Below are 22,624 nucleotides of genomic sequence, written 5' to 3' on the forward strand. Positions count from 1 at the left end.
GACCTCCTAAAAATAATTTTTCAACCTGGAACGTACAATTAGCAGGCAATAGAACAGGTCACATTGGTCTTGGAACCATCAAAAAGCAGTATTCACACATTCTCGGCATCAATTTTCCTTAAAAACAACTGAAAAAGCAAGGTAAAGAGTGATTGATTTTTTTAATGAAAGTTATTTGATTTAATTTATTTAATTTTCATAATATTTGAAATATGTTGGGATTAATGTGACTCAATATTATCTGCAGCTCTTACACTCCAGGCACCTGATAAAGTGGAACGCAGTGTCTTTGCCTTACATGGCGCTCAGCTCTTCCTCAATCCCAGCAGAAGCACCAGTAGAAGCAGCAGCCTCCGGGTCCTGCCTCATGCACAGCTTAAAATGCAACACCAAGTAATACAACAAACAACAGGGAAAACCATTCACGATCAGACACATCCGTTGATTGCTGGCTCTCAGTAAAGGGACATTGCATCATTACATCACAAAATAGATTACATTTCAAGGTTAAAAAATTACCATGTTCTGCGATTCAGAACGAGGCAGCAAAACTTCCAATAATCTGTTGTGGCCCTATGACATTGTAAAGGAGCAGGCTTGTGAATACATCTCGTTTAATCCAATGGAAATATAACTCTCAACTTTTTTACGTTTTTGCCAATAAATAATACTACATTGTTAACTCTGCATAAAGAACCTTGGAATGAAACGTTTTTTGCAGTGAAATGTTTGCTGCATAACCTATACCCTTTCTCTCCTACATCACATTGCATTAGTCATTACAGTGATTAGTGAGCAGGAAGGGCTGCATCACATCGCAATTTGTGTGGAACTTGAATGCGAATTTGTTACAACATGGCGTAACTTACAGTCCTTTCACAAAATTCATGATTTTGTGCTCAATTTTGAGTTTGTAAAGTTTTTCTATAATGTCAATGATTTTATTTTGTGACTGAAATTAAATAATTTTGTGTCTGCAAAATTGGGACTGTAGTTCCACCTTAACCTACTAGTACTGTATGTCTTTGGACTGTGGGAAGAAACTGGAGCACCTGGAAGAAATCCACACAAATGAAGGGAGAACATACAATTCCATCCAGACTGCACCCCAGGAATTGAACCCAGGACCCCAGCTCTGTGAACCACAGTGCCAGCTCATTGCTATAGTCACTATAATTAATGTCAAAACTCATTTGCAAATGAGCAGCCTGGGATCCAAAAGGATCAAGACAAGGATCCAAACAAAGCACTATCCCAAAGCTTGGCTTTGTACCGTATATAATACAGGGCTTGATGCAGAAGGCAGATAATCAAAGTCCATGCAATAATTGCTAAGGGAAAGTGACTTTGTGTTCTTGGAGGGAAGTCACTCAACACGGAGCTGTGTTAGTGAAATGATTGTTCTGATGTACGGCTGATGTCCAAACACTGAAAACATGATTGTGTATGCAATCGCACTCCTGAGCTCCATTGGGTATGGTTAAAATAACTTTTTATAGTTCATCACATTCAAAGTGTGTGTACTTGATGAAAGTGTAACACGCATTTGGAGGAGTTATTCAGGATTTTCTTTCATTCAACTATTTCAAGACCCATTATTTTCAGATGTTGTAGTATACGTGAATAATGAAAGGCCTTCATATTACACAATGAAGGAATGACTTCGCAGGTGTGAAGAATAAAAGATTAATTCAGCTCACTTTGGGGAGTTTCACAATGGCCCTCCTTATAGAAATGTGGGTTTGATTAAAGGAGTGAAGAAAAAGCACTGAATAATATTTGCTTCTGTAAACGTAATCATCTCAAAATATGGTTGAAGAAATTGAAGAAGGTTAAACATAATCCAAAACGTATAAGGTCAATTTAAGTACAACCAGAATTCTAGTGTTTATGCAATGCATCTGTGGGTTGATATGAAATATGGCCGTACTTAAACTAAACGAGGTTATCGAGAGCATATTCCGAATACGGCTTTGGCCAGTTGTACTGTGAACTGCGAGGACCGTATCTTATCCTGAACTGGCTGTGCGAATACCGTCCTCTGCTGGCAGAAGGAATAGATTACAACGGCACTGTATTGGCGATTAGTCCTATTGCTAGAATATTGAAACAACAAGGAGTCCGCGGAGTCAAGCAATGCTGAATAAACAAGTACCTGAAATTCAATAGGATTTTGTGTATTGATTACAAATAGGTGTGGAATTCTCATGTACAGTGGTATTCATGGATTCCTTACACAAGCAGCAGTTGTTATGATGCTTTCGTAATCTGAATATAAATCTGTTATCTACTTAAAACTGTAATTATTGAATAGATTAATGTCTTTGAAATGCTTCATTAACTGGGCAGTTTCCATGTTTGGAAATGTTTTTATTTTGATTGCTGATTGCTAGATACTGTATGTTTAATAGGCATGCTGTTAATATTTTCTACAAGAGCCAAATAAGACAGTTATGCTGTAGTAAGTTCTATATAAGTTATATAACATAAGTTATATTTTGTTCTGAGGTCAATTTGAATCTCATACTAAATAACTAAATAACTCCTTTTATCTGAGAAACACTACCTGATTGATCACCTGATGCCTAGAAATTAGCATGCACAGTAGCCCAGCGTTTAGCATTGCTAGCTCACAGTGCTGAGGCCCTGGGTACACTTCTGGACCTGGGGTGCTATCTGTATGGAGCTTGTATGTTCTCCCCATGTTTGCATGAGTTTGCTTTGGGTGCTCCGGCTTCCTCCCACAGTTCAAAGAACTACTGGTAGGTTAATTGGCTTCTGGGATAATTGGTGAGTGTCTGTGTCTTCCCTGCATTGGACTACCATCCAGTCCCAGGTATCTCCTGCTTATTACTTTCTGAGGCTCTGGCTCGCCTGTGCCCCGCGACCCCCTGACCCCCTGACCCTGAATTGGATGAAGCGGTTAGAAAATGGGTGGTTTCTGTTATGCTCTGGTCATGCTCTGCCATAGCAACAACTTGTAAAAAATGCAGATGCTAGGATTTAACTCAAAGAAGGAGCTCAGATCACTGTGTTGGCATCACTGTACAGGTGTCCGGTTTGTTTTAGAACATGTGCTAAAATCTTATTTACTAACTTCTAGACTTTTTACCCCCCATATCAGTCTGCAGGTGCACAGTGGTCTGTGGACACCCTCCTTGCTCTGTCTTAAAACAGGAAATAAAAAGCAACTGGTTTTGACTTTAATGCACTGAGACTGTGGAACTCACAGAACTCTCTTGTCAGAAAGGCAGCTTCTAACAGCTTTTAAGTGAAGACTAAGAACACTTTTCTATTTTATTAAAATAGATTATATATGTTTTGTTTAAATATATGTTATAAATGTTAAAACGACAGCTCGTATAAGCTTGTATTTTTACCTTTCGATCATTTTTATAATTGCTTTGAGTTGCTTTTACCATGATAAACAGTACAAAATATGAGGTGTTGAACTTGTCTAAAGTTTTAAAGCGCTTTATGACGTAAAGTGTGATGACAGTCCTTGGCGGTCTATGTAACAATTCTTCTTGAAGTAGGTCTTCGGGCCAACAGTATACAAACATTACAGCTCAAGTGCTTTTGTATCTGAACGCTTTTAGGTAAGTTATTTAGCAGCTGCGGTATTAATAATGATTTTAATGGCAAATTCAATTGCAGGTAAAATAAAAATGGCGGATAACTTTCTTTCTAGCTTCGTGAAGCGGTCGCGCTATATTATACATATATACCATAATAAGAAACATAATATGTACAGTAGAATTTTTCACTTTAAGCTGGCATTATCCAGAACCGGGTCAGGGCCCGGACCCGGACCGTGCAGTGTGGTCCGCCGGCCTTCTAAAGATGTTTAGGAGATCGAGGCGCCCTTGGATTTGATTAGAAACTTGCATAATTTCTTAACTTGACCCCATTATCTTAAAAAAAACGGCCAGGCCAAGACCAAAGCATGAAGGCTGCGAGGATCGGGGGACTCTCATTTTTGGTCACAGCGTACAGTAGTAGATCAGTAACCTCTGTTTATCGTGATAACCTTTAATTATTTTCCAGTACTTTTTTAAATGATAAAACACATTGTCTCGCCAGTTTTGCTAAAGATACGGTTTTAGTGTTTACGCATAAATTTGTAAGCCGTAGGTTTAAATCTCGTGGTCTTATTTTCTGCATTTTCATCGTAAGGGAAGGCGCTCGTTTGCGATTTACGCGCTGAACATTGTAAGCAGAGGAGCCTTAAGGCACAGCCTCGCCTTAACACCATCGTTTGCATTGTCATTGTCATCCAGAAAAGCAGTCGTAAGAAAATGAATCTGTGGCGGCTCCGAACATTAAAAAAACTATCAACACGTTTTAAGACCCCTCTCCTTTCCACCGGTATACAAGCTAAGAGAGAAATATTGGAAATCCCATCTGAAGTAGCCCTCGTCTCACCTTCGGAGCTGTGAGCGATGGGGATCATAATTAAAAGGGGTACAGTTACTTTGAAAATGTGTATGTGATACTTAAATTTAAATAAAATAAAAAGATAAATTATATAACAAAGACTGCTATCTATGTCCATGTGTTTAAGACGTATGAATCGGTTTTAAAACAGGCACACCCCTTTACTTCTCACAAATCCAACTGGAGTCTCAGTCCGTCGTCGCGATGAATTAGGAGCTCAGATGTAGGCTAAGTGATTGCAATTTACTTATTTAAAAGAACCACTTCAAATCAAAAGGGATACATTTTGTAATGGTAGTTATCGTATTATAGTATACGATAACTGTATACGTAGTATACGTAATTGTAGATATACAGTACATAAAGGGTATGAATAGGTGTGAGCTTTTACTGTATATTTAATATTTTATCTGACCCACTTGTAGAAACCGCCTACTCAGATTTATTTAAGTGGTCTGCCACCATAAAGACAGAAAAATACACCCTGTTACATTAACTGTAAAATAAACGCCGTAACTGCGGCCATATGAAAATTTGGATAAAGATTATACAAACATCCTAAGGAGCTCTATGACATATGAGCGTCGTAATAATGGTTGGTGACCTGACGTAACAGTGCTCCCTGAATTACGTGATCTGTATATACCCAAATACAGATATATCACATAGGGAGATGCAGTCAAACATTGCATTGCTATCGTCGTGGTGAACTATTTCTCCGCTGTTTAAAACTTGTTTGGTAAGTGTCATCAAATATGCTTGTCAATTTGTAGCGAAATCGATATACTGTATCATAATCCTTCAGCTATCTATAATGTAGTGAAACGACTAATTAATATTGATAAATTCCCTTATTCACAGTGACTTTTGCTCAAACCCCTGTTGCATAATGGGTTAATTTTATATAAAAAAACATTTATATCATAGATATAATACAAGCTTTGAAATGAAATAGCACATTTCCAGGTTTCAGTTAAACATTTTTAAAAAAGCTCATGACTTTAAGCATTCTGAACATTGAGAATGTTATTTGGGAAACAAATGTATATTATAATGTTTATGTTTAGGATCTGTCTCCTACTGAGTCAGCATGCAGCATTCAACACCATTAGGTTTAATATTAAAAAGTTGTGTATTTCCTGAATTGTTTTTTTTTATTCTTTTCTATTAGACCATACTAGACTGTGCAGGATATCATTTATTTGCCATTTTTGCCTTTTCCAGATACCTGGGAAACAAAGCTCATATCTCATTTGCCAATGGAGCCCAGCCCTAAGCCTGGTGCTCTGTCCTCCTCCCCGAAGGACACAGACTCGAATCGACCCGCGCCCTTAAGGCAACAGGATCTGATTTCCACGTACTGCCCGCCTCCCAAGATACAGCTTCTGAAGGACACCTTCCAAGAGAAACTGATGCAGGAAAAGGAGAAAAAAATGATCGCCATGTACAATCGGCGGCAGGAGGCAGCTCTACAGAAGATGAGAAAATGTTTCCAATATGTCAAATACGCTGCGGAGAAGAAGATGGGGAACAGCTATCGCTTCCAAGCCCAACAGGGCCCCGAGAAGAACATTGTGGGGTATGATCGGTCTTACCCCCTGAAGCCTATGGGTAACAGGAAAGTCTCCGGCCCTGGTGAGGTTCGGGCTGTGGACCGCCCGGACGCACAGAGTGATTCCTTGTTTGCCCCCACCCCGCCTCAGGATGGTCATGAGAGGCCCTGCGAGAGCCCGGGCAGGAGGGGCTCAAGAGTACGCAAACCTAAGGACAGGACTGTCCTCCCCATGGTGGCGACCCCTCCAGGGCAATGCCCTTCTCATGCCAATGGGAAGGAGCACTTTCAGTTGCAAGAGGAGCTACGAAAAGTGGCCGAGGCAGAGGCCGCGCTGAAGGAGGAGCATCGCCGGAGGGAGGCCAGCCTGCAGGATGAGATGCGCCGGAAGGAGGCCATGATGAAGGACGAGATTCGCCAGAAGGAGGCCATGATGCAGGCGAAGCTCTTCAGAGCTCAGGAGGAGCTGAGGATGGTTCCGAGAGAGATGGAAGACTCCAGAGAGGTGGCCGGAAGGGAAAATAGAGGCGAGGCAGAGCGAGCTTTGCCCCAGAGGACCATGGGCCAACCACCGCTCTAAGGCCGTGCCTCTTCTGACCTGCAGAATGGAGAAGCAAAAAGCCTTCACTCCAAGGAAAGCCCTTCCTATCAGAGGAGACAACCTTGATTATGGTTCTCCAATGGAAGATGGCGGATGCGCAGAATCGCACTTTCCCTCTGCGCTTTCCCATCAGGAGAGACGTCAAGTGAACCCTTGCAGCCGTGGGCTAGAAGACGTCCCCTGTGGAAGGAGAAAGTATCTCAAGAAAGCAAGGCTCCCTGAAAGCGACGTGTCAGCGGCACAGGCCGCGCAGGGCCACTTCAGAAATAACACCACATGTCTGGATGAACAAACTCTGTCAGTGGAAAACAGATATTTGTCCCCTACAAGTCTGATCTGCCCTACCGCTGAGCAATTTCCATATGAGAATAGCCAGAGTGGAAACCCTCAGCTGGTGCCCTGTGAACTGTGTCACGGGAAGTTTGCTGTAGAGAGGCTGGAGAAACACAGCAAGATCTGCAAGAAGCTTCAGAATTCAAAGAGGAAGGTTTTTGACTCTTTCAAGCACAGGGCCAAGGGAACAGAACTGGAGACATACATCCATAAGAAGAAGGTTAAACCGCCAATCGTGGTAAGGGCTATCCTTAAACTCTTTCCAAGCTTCCCTTTTTTTCTCCTAGAGTCAGACTCAGCTTATAAATCAATGTAGACAATAAATAAGTGTTTTATGAAGTACTCTTCTGAAAAACTGCCGCAAAGGCACATTTGCCAGACAGAATAAATGTGTCTTAGTGACTTCTGAATTCTGTTGTAAAAATCTACATATCAAGCAAATAGCACTCACAGGAAACAAAACCATAACTACGTAAATTGTACTCTCTACCCAATGACCTGAAAGGTGGCCCCAGAAAGCTACGTTATTACTGTATTGATATTTTCTTGCCTTGTGAATGGTTTGCGACCAGACTGTGTACGCAGTGCTAGTCTGGACTTTTTCTGGAAGCTGTTTTATTGGTTTCATTTCCTGTTCCCAGCTGAGAAAGAACAACTGGAGGCAGAAGCACGAGGATTTCATTCGGAGCATCAAACAGGCCAGGGAGGTGCAGCAGGTGATCACGCAAGGAGGGAAAGTTGTGAACCTGCCCCAGCCCCCCGCGAATCCAAACCCCGACTACGTGCCCTGCCCTCACTGCGGCCGGCGCTTTGCCCCCAGGCCGGCACAGAGGCACATCCCCAAGTGTCAGCACATCAGGAGCCGCCCTCCTCCTCCTCCTCGCAGATGAAAATTGATGTGAAGAAGAGCAAAAGAGTCATGATCTTGGCTCACGACTCACGTCCTGCTTTTTCTTTTTAGAAACACATTTAGCACAGTTCACCCGTATGATGATGAAAAAAAAATGTTACCTTATTTTAATTAAATGATTTTTTTTTGGTGGACTGGTGTTTGCTTAGCTGTGGTTATTTCAGTTTTTCTCTTATCATTCATACACCTTGACCTCCTAAAAATAATTTTTCAACCTGGAACGTACAATTAGCAGGCAATAGAACAGGTCACATTGGTCTTGGAACCATCAAAAAGCAGTATTCACACATTCTCGGCATCAATTTTCCTTAAAAACAACTGAAAAAGCAAGGTAAAGAGTGATTGATTTTTTTAATGAAAGTTATTTGATTTAATTTATTTAATTTTCATAATATTTGAAATATGTTGGGATTAATGTGACTCAATATTATCTGCAGCTCTTACACTCCAGGCACCTGATAAAGTGGAACGCAGTGTCTTTGCCTTACATGGCGCTCAGCTCTTCCTCAATCCCAGCAGAAGCACCAGTAGAAGCAGCAGCCTCCGGGTCCTGCCTCATGCACAGCTTAAAATGCAACACCAAGTAATACAACAAACAACAGGGAAAACCATTCACGATCAGACACATCCGTTGATTGCTGGCTCTCAGTAAAGGGACATTGCATCATTACATCACAAAATAGATTACATTTCAAGGTTAAAAAATTACCATGTTCTGCGATTCAGAACGAGGCAGCAAAACTTCCAATAATCTGTTGTGGCCCTATGACATTGTAAAGGAGCAGGCTTGTGAATACATCTCGTTTAATCCAATGGAAATATAACTCTCAACTTTTTTACGTTTTTGCCAATAAATAATACTACATTGTTAACTCTGCATAAAGAACCTTGGAATGAAACGTTTTTTGCAGTGAAATGTTTGCTGCATAACCTATACCCTTTCTCTCCTACATCACATTGCATTAGTCATTACAGTGATTAGTGAGCAGGAAGGGCTGCATCACATCGCAATTTGTGTGGAACTTGAATGCGAATTTGTTACAACATGGCGTAACTTACAGTCCTTTCACAAAATTCATGATTTTGTGCTCAATTTTGAGTTTGTAAAGTTTTTCTATAATGTCAATGATTTTATTTTGTGACTGAAATTAAATAATTTTGTGTCTGCAAAATTGGGACTGTAGTTCCACCTTAACCTACTAGTACTGTATGTCTTTGGACTGTGGGAAGAAACTGGAGCACCTGGAAGAAATCCACACAAATGAAGGGAGAACATACAATTCCATCCAGACTGCACCCCAGGAATTGAACCCAGGACCCCAGCTCTGTGAACCACAGTGCCAGCTCATTGCTATAGTCACTATAATTAATGTCAAAACTCATTTGCAAATGAGCAGCCTGGGATCCAAAAGGATCAAGACAAGGATCCAAACAAAGCACTATCCCAAAGCTTGGCTTTGTACCGTATATAATACAGGGCTTGATGCAGAAGGCAGATAATCAAAGTCCATGCAATAATTGCTAAGGGAAAGTGACTTTGTGTTCTTGGAGGGAAGTCACTCAACACGGAGCTGTGTTAGTGAAATGATTGTTCTGATGTACGGCTGATGTCCAAACACTGAAAACATGATTGTGTATGCAATCGCACTCCTGAGCTCCATTGGGTATGGTTAAAATAACTTTTTATAGTTCATCACATTCAAAGTGTGTGTACTTGATGAAAGTGTAACACGCATTTGGAGGAGTTATTCAGGATTTTCTTTCATTCAACTATTTCAAGACCCATTATTTTCAGATGTTGTAGTATACGTGAATAATGAAAGGCCTTCATATTACACAATGAAGGAATGACTTCGCAGGTGTGAAGAATAAAAGATTAATTCAGCTCACTTTGGGGAGTTTCACAATGGCCCTCCTTATAGAAATGTGGGTTTGATTAAAGGAGTGAAGAAAAAGCACTGAATAATATTTGCTTCTGTAAACGTAATCATCTCAAAATATGGTTGAAGAAATTGAAGAAGGTTAAACATAATCCAAAACGTATAAGGTCAATTTAAGTACAACCAGAATTCTAGTGTTTATGCAATGCATCTGTGGGTTGATATGAAATATGGCCGTACTTAAACTAAACGAGGTTATCGAGAGCATATTCCGAATACGGCTTTGGCCAGTTGTACTGTGAACTGCGAGGACCGTATCTTATCCTGAACTGGCTGTGCGAATACCGTCCTCTGCTGGCAGAAGGAATAGATTACAACGGCACTGTATTGGCGATTAGTCCTATTGCTAGAATATTGAAACAACAAGGAGTCCGCGGAGTCAAGCAATGCTGAATAAACAAGTACCTGAAATTCAATAGGATTTTGTGTATTGATTACAAATAGGTGTGGAATTCTCATGTACAGTGGTATTCATGGATTCCTTACACAAGCAGCAGTTGTTATGATGCTTTCGTAATCTGAATATAAATCTGTTATCTACTTAAAACTGTAATTATTGAATAGATTAATGTCTTTGAAATGCTTCATTAACTGGGCAGTTTCCATGTTTGGAAATGTTTTTATTTTGATTGCTGATTGCTAGATACTGTATGTTTAATAGGCATGCTGTTAATATTTTCTACAAGAGCCAAATAAGACAGTTATGCTGTAGTAAGTTCTATATAAGTTATATAACATAAGTTATATTTTGTTCTGAGGTCAATTTGAATCTCATACTAAATAACTAAATAACTCCTTTTATCTGAGAAACACTACCTGATTGATCACCTGATGCCTAGAAATTAGCATGCACAGTAGCCCAGCGTTTAGCATTGCTAGCTCACAGTGCTGAGGCCCTGGGTACACTTCTGGACCTGGGGTGCTATCTGTATGGAGCTTGTATGTTCTCCCCATGTTTGCATGAGTTTGCTTTGGGTGCTCCGGCTTCCTCCCACAGTTCAAAGAACTACTGGTAGGTTAATTGGCTTCTGGGATAATTGGTGAGTGTCTGTGTCTTCCCTGCATTGGACTACCATCCAGTCCCAGGTATCTCCTGCTTATTACTTTCTGAGGCTCTGGCTCCCCTGTGCCCCGCGACCCCCTGACCCCCTGACCCTGAATTGGATGAAGCGGTTAGAAAATGGGTGGTTTCTGTTATGCTCTGGTCATGCTCTGCCATAGCAACAACTTGTAAAAAATGCAGATGCTAGGATTTAACTCAAAGAAGGAGCTCAGATCACTGTGTTGGCATCACTGTACAGGTGTCCGGTTTGTTTTAGAACATGTGCTAAAATCTTATTTACTAACTTCTAGACTTTTTACCCCCCATATCAGTCTGCAGGTGCACAGTGGTCTGTGGACACCCTCCTTGCTCTGTCTTAAAACAGGAAATAAAAAGCAACTGGTTTTGACTTTAATGCACTGAGACTGTGGAACTCACAGAACTCTCTTGTCAGAAAGGCAGCTTCTAACAGCTTTTAAGTGAAGACTAAGAACACTTTTCTATTTTATTAAAATAGATTATATATGTTTTGTTTAAATATATGTTATAAATGTTAAAACGACAGCTCGTATAAGCTTGTATTTTTACCTTTCGATCATTTTTATAATTGCTTTGAGTTGCTTTTACCATGATAAACAGTACAAAATATGAGGTGTTGAACTTGTCTAAAGTTTTAAAGCGCTTTATGACGTAAAGTGTGATGACAGTCCTTGGCGGTCTATGTAACAATTCTTCTTGAAGTAGGTCATCGGGCCAACAGTATACAAACATTACAGCTCAAGTGCTTTTGTATCTGAACGCTTTTAGGTAAGTTATTTAGCAGCTGCGGTATTAATAATGATTTTAATGGCAAATTCAATTGCAGGTAAAATAAAAATGGCGGATAACTTTCTTTCTAGCTTCGTGAAGCGGTCGCGCTATATTATACATATGTACCATAATAAGAAACATAATATGTACAGTAGAATTTTTCACTTTAAGCTGGCATTATCAAGAACCGGGTCAGGGAACGGACCCGGACCGTGCAGTGTGGTCCGTCGGCCTTCTAAAGATGTTTAGGAGATCGAGGCGCCCTTGGATTTGATTAGAAACTTGCATAATTTCTTAACTTTACCCCATTATCTTAAAAAAAACGGCCAGGCCAAGACCAAAGCATGAAGGCTGCGAGGATCGGGGGACTCTCATTTTTTGTCACAGCGTACAGTAGTAGATCAGTAACCTCTGTTTATCGTGATAACCTTTAATTATTTTCCAGTACTTTTTTAAATGATAAAACACATTGTCTCGCCAGTTTTGCTAAAGATACGGTTTTAGTGTTTACGCATAAATTTGTAAGCCGTAGGTTTAAATCTCGTGGTCTTATTTTCTGCATTTTCATCGTAAGGGAAGGCGCTCGTTTGCGATTTACGCGCTGAATATTGTAAGCAGAGGAGCCTTAAGGCACAGCCTCGCCTTAACACCATCGTTTGCATTGTCATTGTCATCCAGAAAAGCAGTCGTAAGAAAATGAATCTGTGGCGGCTCCGAACATTAAAAAAACTATATCTAGACTGCAAATACATCCCAATCTTACTATCAACACGTTTTAAGACCCCTCTCCTTTCCACCGGTATACAAGCTAAGAGAGAAATATTGGAAATCCCATCTGAAGTAGCCCTCGTCTCACCTTCGGAGCTGTGAGCGATGGGGATCATAATTAAAAGGGGTACAGTTACTTTGAAAATGTGTATGTGATACTTAAATTTAAATAAAATAAAAAGATAAATTATATAACACAGACTGCTATCTATGTCCATGTGTTTAAGACGTATGAATCGGTTTTAAAACAGGCACACCCCTTCTCACAAATCCGACTGGAGTCTCAGTCCGTCGTCGCGATGAATTAGGAGCTCAGATGTAGGCTAAGTGATTGCAATTTACTTATTTAAAAGAACCACTTCAAATCAAAAGGGAGACATTTTGTAATGGTAGTTATCGTATTATAGTATACGATAACTGTATACGTAGTATACGTAATTGTAGATATACAGTACATAAAGGGTATGAATAGGTGTGAGCTTTTACTGTATATTTAATATTTTATCTGACCCACTCGTAGAAACCGCCTACTCAGACATCCATAAGAAGAAGGTTAAACCGCCAATCGTGGTAAGGGCTATCCTTAAACTCTTTCCAAGCTTCCCTTTTTTTCTCCTAGAGTCAGACTCAGCTTATAAATCAATGTAGACAATAAATAAGTGTTTTATGAAGTACTCTTCTGAAAAACTGCCGCAAAGGCACATTTGCCAGACAGAATAAATGTGTCTTAGTGACTTATGAATTCTGTTGTAAAAATCTACATATCAAGCAAATAGCACTCACAGGAAACAAAACCATAACTACGTAAATTGTACTCTCTACCCAATGACCTGAAAGGTGGCCCCAGAAAGCTACGTTATTACTGTATTGATATTTTCTTGCCTTGTGAATGGTTTGCGACCAGACTGTGTACGCAGTGCTAGTCTGGACTTTTTCTGGAAGCTGTTTTATTGGTTTCATTTCCTGTTCCCAGCTGAGAAAGAACAACTGGAGGCAGAAGCACGAGGATTTCATTCAGAGCATCAAACAGGCCAGGGAGGTGCAGCAGGTGATCACGCAAGGAGGGAAAGTTGTGAACCTGCCCCAGCCCCCCGCGAATCCAAACCCCGACTACGTGCCCTGCCCTCACTGCGGCCGGCGCTTTGCCCCCAGGCCGGCACAGAGGCACATCCCCAAGTGTCAGCACATCAGGAGCCGCCCTCCTCCTCCTCCTCGCAGATGAAAATTGATGTGAAGAAGAGCAAAAGAGTCATGATCTTGGCTCACGACTCACGTCCTGCTTTTTCTTTTTAGAAACACATTTAGCACAGTTCACCCGTATGATGATGAAAAAAAAATGTTACCTTATTTTAATTAAATGATTTTTTTTTGGTGGACTGGTGTTTGCTTAGCTGTGGTTATTTCAGTTTTTCTCTTATCATTCATACACCTTGACCTCCTAAAAATAATTTTTCAACCTGGAACGTACAATTAGCAGGCAATAGAACAGGTCACATTGGTCTTGGAACCATCAAAAAGCAGTATTCACACATTCTCGGCATCAATTTTCCTTAAAAACAACTGAAAAAGCAAGGTTAAGAGTGATTGATTTTTTTAATGAAAGTTATTTGATTTAATTTATTTAATTTTCATAATATTTGAAATATGTTGGGATTAATGTGACTCAATATTATCTGCAGCTCTTACACTCCAGGCACCTGATAAAGTGGAACGCAGTGTCTTTGCCTTACATGGCGCTCAGCTCTTCCTCAATCCCAGCAGAAGCACCAGCAGAAGCAGCAGCCTCCGGGTCCTGCCTCATGCACAGCTTAAAATGCAACACCAAGTAATACAACAAACAACAGGGAAAACCATTCACGATCAGACACATCCGTTGATTGCTGGCTCTCAGTAAAGGGACATTGCATCATTACATCACAAAATAGACTACATTTCAAGGTTAAAGAATTACCATGTTCTGCGATTCAGAACGAGGCAGCAAAACTTCCTATAATCTGTTGTGGCCCTATGACATTGTAAAGGAGCAGGCTTGTGAATACATCTCGTTTAATCCAATGGAAATATAACTCTCAACTTTTTTACGTTTTTGCCAATAAATAATACTACATTGTTAACTCTGCATAAAGAACCTTGGAATGGAACGTTTTTTGCAGTGAAATGTTTGCTGCATAACCTATACCCTTTCTCTCCTACATCACATTGCATTAGTCATTACAGTGATTAGTGAGCAGGAAGGGCTGCATCACATCGCAATTTGTGTGGAACTTGAATGCGAATTTGTTAGAACATGGCGTAACTTACAGTCTTTTCACAAAATTCATGATTTTGTGCTCAATTTTGAGTTTGTAAAGTTTTTCTATAATGTCAATGATTTTATTTTGTGACTGAAATTAAATAATTTTGTGTCTGCAAAATTGGGACTGTAGTTCCACCTTAACCTACTAGTACTGTATGTCTTTGGACTGTGGGAAGAAACTGGAGCACCTGGAAGAAATCCACACAAATGAAGGGAGAACATACAATTCCATCCAGACTGCACCCCAGGAATTGAACCCAGGACCCCAGCTCTGTGAACCACAGTGCCACCTCATTGCTATAGTCACTATAATTAATGTCAAAACTCATTTGCAAATGAGCAGCCTGGGATCCAAAAGGATCAAGACAAGGATCCAAACAAAGCACTATCCCAAAGCTTGGCTTTGTACAGTATATCATACAGGGCTTGATGCAGAAGGCAGATAATCTAAGTCCATGCAATAATTGCTAAGGGAAAGTGACTTTGTGTTTTTGGAGGAAAGTCACTCAACACGGAGCTGTGTTAGTGAAATGATTGTTCTGATGTACGGCTGATGTCCAAACACTGAAAACATGATTGTGTATGCAATCGCACTCCTGAGCTCCATTGGGTATGGTTAAAATAACTTTTTATAGTTCATCACATTCAAAGTGTGTGTACTTGATGAAAGTGTAACACGCATTTGGAGGAGTTATTCAGGATTTTCTTTCATTCAACTATTTCAAGACCCATTATTTTCAGATGTTGTAGTATACGTGAATAATGAAAGGCCTTCATATTACACAATGTAGGAATGACTTCGCAGGTGTGAAGAATAAAAGATTAATTCAGCTCACTTTGGGGAGTTTCACAATGGCCCTCCTTATAGAAATGTGGGTTTGATTAAAGGAGTGAAGAAAAAGCACTGAATAATATTTGCTTCTGTAAACGTAATCATCTCAAAATATGGTTGAAGAAATTGAAGAAGGTTAAACATAATCCAAAACGTACAAGGTCAATTTAAGTACAACCAGAATTCTAGCGTTTATGCAATGCATCTGTGGGTTGATATGAAATATGGCCGTACTTAAACTAAACGAGGTTATCGAGAGCATATTCCGAATACGGCTTTGGCCAGTTGTACTGTGAACTGCGAGGACCGTATCTTATCCTGAACTGGCTGTGCGAATACCGTCCTCTGCTGGCAGAAGGAATAGATTACAACGGCACTGTATTGGCGATTAGTCCTATTGCTAGAATATTGAAACAACAAGGAGTCCGCGGAGTCAAGCAATGCTGAATAAACAAGTACCTGAAATTCAATAGGATTTTGTGTATTGATTACAAATAGGTGTGGAATTCTCATGTACAGTGGTATTCATGGATTCCTTACACAAGCAGCAGTTGTTATGATGCTTTCGTAATCTGAATATAAATCTGTTATCTACTTAAAACTGTAATTATTGAATAGATTAATGTCTTTGAAATGCTTCATTAACTGGGCAGTTTCCATGTTTGGAAATGTTTTTATTTTGATTGCTGATTGCTAGATACTGTATGTTTAATAGGCATGCTGTTAATATTTTCTACAAGAGCCAAATAAGACAGTTATGCTGTAGTAAGTTCTATATAAGTTATATAACATAAGTTATATTTTGTTCTGAGGTCAATTTGAATCTCATACTAAATAACTGGTGTCCTTTTATCTGAGAAACACTACCTGATTGATCACCTGATGCCTAGAAATTAGCATGCACAGTAGCCCAGCGTTTAGCATTGCTAGCTCACAGTGCTGAGGCCCTGGGTACACTTCTGGACCTGGGGTGCTATCTGTATGGAGCTTGTATGTTCTCCCCATGTTTGCATGAGTTTGCTTTGGGTGCTCCGGCTTCTTCCCACAGTTCAAAGAACTACTGGTAGGTTAATTGGCTTCTGGGATAATTGGTGAGTGTCTGTGTCTTCCCTGCATTGGACTACCATCCAGTCCCAGGTATCTCCTGCTTATTACTTTCTGAGGCTCTGGCTCCCCTGTGCCCCGCGACCCCCTGACCCCCTGACCCTGAATTGGATGAAGCGGTTAGAAAATGGGTGGTTTCTGTTATGCTCTGGTCATGCTCTGCCATAGCAACAACTTGTAAAAAATGCAGATGCTAGGATTTAACTCAAAGAAGGAGCTCAGATCACTGTGTTGGCATCACTGTACAGGTGTCCGGTTTGTTTTAGAACATGTGCTAAAATCTTATTTACTAACTTCTAGACTTTTTACCCCCCATATCACTCTGCAGGTGCACAGTGGTCTGTGGACACCCTCCTTGCTCTGTCGTAAAAGAGGAAATAAAAAGCAACTGGTTTTGACTTTAATGCACTGAGACTGTGGAACTCACAGAACTCTCTTGTCAGAAAGGCAGCTTCTAACAGCTTTTAAGTGAAGACTAAGAACACTTTTCTATTTTATGAAAATAGATTATATATGTTTTGTTTAAATATATGTTATAAATGTTAAAACGACAGCTCGTATAAGCTTGTATTTTTACCTTTCGATCATTTTTATAATTGCTTTGAGTTGCTTTTACCATGATAAACAGTACAAAATATGAGGTGTTGAACTTGTCTAAAGTTTTAAAGCGCTTTATGACGTAAAGTGTGATGACAGTCCTTGGCGGTCTATGTAACAATTCTTCTTGAAGTAGGTCATCGGGCCAACAGTATACAAACATTACAGCTCATGTGCTTTTGTATCTGAACGCTTTTAGGTAAGTTATTTAGCAGCTGCGGTATTAATAATGATTTTAATGGCAAATTCAATTGCAGGTAAAATAAAAATGGCGGATAACTTTCTTTCTAGCTTCGTGAAGCGGTCGCGCTATATTATACATATATACCATAATAAGAAACATAATATGTACAGTAGAATTTTTCACTTTAAGCTGGCATTATCCAGAACCGGGTCAGGGAACGGACCCGGACCGTGCAGTGTGGTCCGTCGGCCTTCTAAAGATGTTTAGGAGATCGAGGCGCCCTTGGATTTGATTAGAAACTTGCATAATTTCTTAACTTGACCCCATTATCTTAAAAAAAACGGCCAGGCCAAGACCAAAGCATGAAGGCTGCGAGGATCGGGGGACTCTCATTTTTCGTCACAGCGTACAGTAGTAGATCAGTAACCTCTGTTTATCGTGATAACCTTTAATTATTTTCCAGTACTTTTTTAAATGATAAAACACATTGTCTCGCCAGTTTTGCTAAAGATACGGTTTTAGTGTTTACGCATAAATTTGTAAGCCGTAGGTTTAAATCTCGTGGTCTTATTTTCTGCATTTTCATCGTAAGGGAAGGCGCTCGTTTGCGATTTACGCGCTGAATATTGTAAGCAGAGGAGCCTTAAGGCACAGCCTCGCCTTAACACCATCGTTTGCATTGTCATTGTCATCCAGAAAAGCAGTCGTAAGAAAATGAATCTGTGGCGGCTCCGAACATTAAAAAACTATATCTAGACTGCAAATACATCCCAATCTTACTATCAACACGTTTTAAGACCCCTATCCTTTCCACCGGTATACAAGCTAAGAGAGAAATATTGGAAATCCCATCTGAAGTAGCCCTCGTCTCACCTTCGGAGCTGTGAGCGATGGGGATCATAATTAAAAGGGGTACAGTTACTTTGAAAATGTGTATGTGATACTTAAATTTAAATAAAATAAAAAGATAAATTATATAACACAGACTGCTATCTATGTCCATGTGTTTAAGACGTATGAATCGGTTTTAAAACAGGCACACCCCTTCTCACAAATCCGACTGGAGTCTCAGTCCGTCGTCGCGATGAATTAGGAGCTCAGATGTAGGCTAAGTGATTGCAATTTACTTATTTAAAAGACCACTTCAAATCAAAAGGGAGACATTTTGTAATGGTAGTTATCGTATTATAGTATACGATAACGGTATACGTAGTATACGTAATTGTAGATATACAGTACATAAAGGGTATGAATAGGTGTGAGCTTTTACTGTATATTTAATATTTTATCTGACCCACTTGTAGAAACCGCCTACTCAGATTTATTTAAGTGGTCTGCCACCATAAAGACAGAAAAATATAATGACACCCTGTTACATTAACTGTAAAATAAACGCCGTAACTGCGGCCATATGAAAATTTGGATAAAGATTATACAAACATCCTAAGGAGCTCTATGACATATGAGCGTCGTAATAATGGTTGGTGACCTGACGTAACAGTGCTCCCTGAATTACGTGATCTGTATATACCCAAATACAGATATATCACATAGGGAGATGCAGTCAAACATTGCATTGCTATCGTCGTGGTGAACTATTTCTCCGCTGTTTAAAACTTGTTTGGTAAGTGTCATCAAATATGCTTGTCAATTTGTAGCGAAATCGATATACTGTATCATAATCCTACAGCTATCTATAATGTAGTGAAACGGCTAATTAATATTGATAAATTCCCTTATTCACAGTGACTTTTGCTCAAACCCCTGTTGCATAATGGGTTAATTTTATATAAAAAAACATTTATATCATAGATATAATACAAGCTTTGAAATGAAATAGCACATTTCCAGGTTTCAGTTAAACATTTTTAAAAAAGCTCATGACTTTAAGCATTCTGAACATTGAGAATGTTATTTGGGAAACAAATGTTTATTATAATGTTTATGTTTAGGATCTGTCTCCTACTGAGTCAGCATGCAGCATTCAACACCATTAGGTTTAATATTAAAAAGTTGTGTATTTCCTGAATTGTTTTTTTTTTATTCTTTTCTATTACACCATACTAGACTGTGCAGGATATCATTTATTTGCCATTTTTGCCTTTTCCAGATACCTGGGAAAGAAGGCTCATATCTCATTTGCCAATGGAGCCCAGTCCTAAGCCTGGTGCTCTGTCCCCCTCCCCGAAGGACACAGACTCGAATCGACCCGCGCCCTTAAGGCAACAGGATCTGATCTCCACGTACTGCCCGCCTCCCAAGATACAGCTTCTGAAGGACACCTTCCAAGAGAAACTGATGCAGGAAAAGGAGAAAAAAATGATCGCCATGTACAATCGGCGGCAGGAGGCAGCTCTACAGAAGATGAGAAAATGTTTCCAATATGTCAAATACGCTGCGGAGAAGAAGATGGGGAACAGCTATCGCTTCCAAGCCCAACAGGGCCCCGAGAAGAACATTGTGGGGTATGATCGGTCTTACCCCCTGAAGCCTATGGGTAACAGGAAAGTCTCCGGCCCTGGTGAGGTTCGGGCTGTGGACCGCCCGGACGCACAGAGTGATTCCTTGTTTGCCCCCACCCCGCCTCAGGATGGTCATGAGAGGCCCTGCGAGAGGCCGGGCAGGAGGGGCTCAAGAGTACGCAAACCTAAGGACAGGACTGTCCTCCCCATGGTGGCGACCCCTCCAGGGCAATGCCCTTCTCATGCCAATGGGAAGGAGCACTTTCAGTTGCAAGAGGAGCTACGAAAAGTGGCCGAGGCAGAGGCCGCGCTGAAGGAGGAGCATCGCCGGAGGGAGGCCAGCCTGCAGGATGAGATGCGCCGGAAGGAGGCCATGATGAAGGACGAGATTCGCCAGAAGGAGGCCATGATGCAGGCGAAGCTCTTCAGAGCTCAGGAGGAGCTGAGGATGGTTCCGAGAGAGATGGAAGACTCCAGAGAGGTGGCCGGAAGGGAAAATAGAGGCGAGGCAGAGCGAGCTTTGCCCCAGAGGACCATGGGCCAACCACCGCTCTAAGGCCGTGCCTCTTCTGACCTGCAGAATGGAGAAGCAAAAAGCCTTCACTCCAAGGAAAGCCCTTCCTATCAGAGGAGACAACCTTGATTATGGTTCTCCAATGGAAGATGGCGGATGCGCAGAATCGCACTTTCCCTCTGCGCTTTCCCATCAGGAGAGACGTCAAGTGAGCCCTTGCAGCCGTGGGCTAGAAGACGTCCCCTGTGGAAGGAGAAAGTATCTCAAGAAAGCAAGGCTCCCTGAAAGCGACGTGTCAGCGGCACAGGCCGCGCAGGGCCACTTCAGAAATAACACCACATGTCTGGATGAACAAACTCTGTCAGTGGAAAACAGATATTTGTCCCCTACAAGTCTGATGTGCCCTACCGCTGAGCAATTTCCATATGAGAATAGCCAGAGTGGAAACCCTCAGCTGGTGCCCTGTGAACTGTGTCACGGGAAGTTTGCTGTAGAGAGGCTGGAGAAACACAGCAAGATCTGCAAGAAGCTTCAGAATTCGAAGAGGAAGGTTTTTGACTCTTTCAAGCACAGGGCCAAGGGAACAGAACTGGAGACATACATCCATAAGAAGAAGGTTAAACCGCCAATCGTGGTAAGGGCTATCCTTAAACTCTTTCCAAGCTTCCCTTTTTTTCTCCTAGAGTCAGACTCAGCTTATAAATCAATGTAGACAATAAATAAGTGTTTTATGAAGTACTCTTCTGAAAAACTGCCGCAAAGGCACATTTGCCAGACAGAATAAATGTGTCTTAGTGACTTCTGAATTCTGTTGTAAAAATCTACATATCAAGCAAATAGCACTCACAGGAAACAAAACCATAACTACGTAAATTGTACTCTCTACCCAATGACCTGAAAGGTGGCCCCAGAAAGCTACGTTATTACTGTATTGATATTTTCTTGCCTTGTGAATGGTTTGCGACCAGACTGTGTACGCAGTGCTAGTCTGGACTTTTTCTGGAAGCTGTTTTATTGGTTTCATTTCCTGTTCCCAGCTGAGAAAGAACAACTGGAGGCAGAAGCACGAGGATTTCATTCGGAGCATCAAACAGGCCAGGGAGGTGCAGCAGGTGATCACGCAAGGAGGGAAAGTTGTGAACCTGCCCCAGCCCCCCGCGAATCCAAACCCCGACTACGTGCCCTGCCCTCACTGCGGCCGGCGCTTTGCCCCCAGGCCGGCACAGAGGCAAATCCCCAAGTGTCAGCACATCAGGAGCCGCCCTCCTCCTCCTCCTCGCAGATGAAAACTGATGTGAAGAAGAGCAAAAGAGTCATGATCTTGGCTCACGACTCACGTCCTGCTTTTTCTTTTTAGAAACACATTTAGCACAGTTCATCCGTATGATGATGAAAAAAAAATGTTACCTTATTTTAATTAAATGATTTTTTTTTGGTGGACTGGTGTTTGCGTAGCTGTGGTTATTTCAGTTTTTCTCTTATCATTCATACACCTTGACCTCCTAAAAATAATTTTTCAACCTGGAACGTACAATTAGCAGGCAATAGAACAGGTCACATTGGTCTTGGAACCATCAAAAAGCAGTATTCACACATTCTCGGCATCAATTTTCCTTAAAAACAACTGAAAAAGCAAGGTAAAGAGTGATTGATTTTTTTAATGAAAGTTATTTGATTTAATTTATTTAATTTTCATAATATTTGAAATATGTTGGGATTAATGTGACTCAATATTATCTGCAGCTCTTACACTCCAGGCACCTGATAAAGTGGAACGCAGTGTCTTTGCCTTACATGGTGCTCAGCTCTTCCTCAATCCCAGCAGAAGCACCAGCAGAAGCAGCAGCCTCCGGGTCCTGCCTCATGCACAGCTTAAAATGCAACACCCAGTAATACAACAAACAACAGGGAAAACCATTCACGATCAGACACATCCGTTGATTGCTGGCTCTCAGTAAAGGGACATTGCATCATTACATCACAAAATAGACTACATTTCAAGGTTAAAGAATTACCATGTTCTGCGATTCAGAACGAGGCAGCAAAACTTCCTATAATCTGTTGTGGCCCTGTGACATTGTAAAGGAGCAGGCTTGTGAATACATCTCGTTTAATCCAATGGAAATATTGCTCTCAACTTTTTTACGTTTTTGCCAATAAATAATACTACATTGTTAACTCTGCATAAAGAACCTTGGAATGGAACGTTTTTTGCAGTGAAATGTTTGCTGCATAACCTATA

The sequence above is a fragment of the Lepisosteus platostomus genome, unplaced genomic scaffold, assembly GCF_059453375.1.
Source record: "Lepisosteus platostomus isolate fLepPlt1 unplaced genomic scaffold, fLepPlt1.hap1 Scaffold_29_H1, whole genome shotgun sequence".
Classification (NCBI taxonomy): domain Eukaryota; kingdom Metazoa; phylum Chordata; class Actinopteri; order Semionotiformes; family Lepisosteidae; genus Lepisosteus; species Lepisosteus platostomus.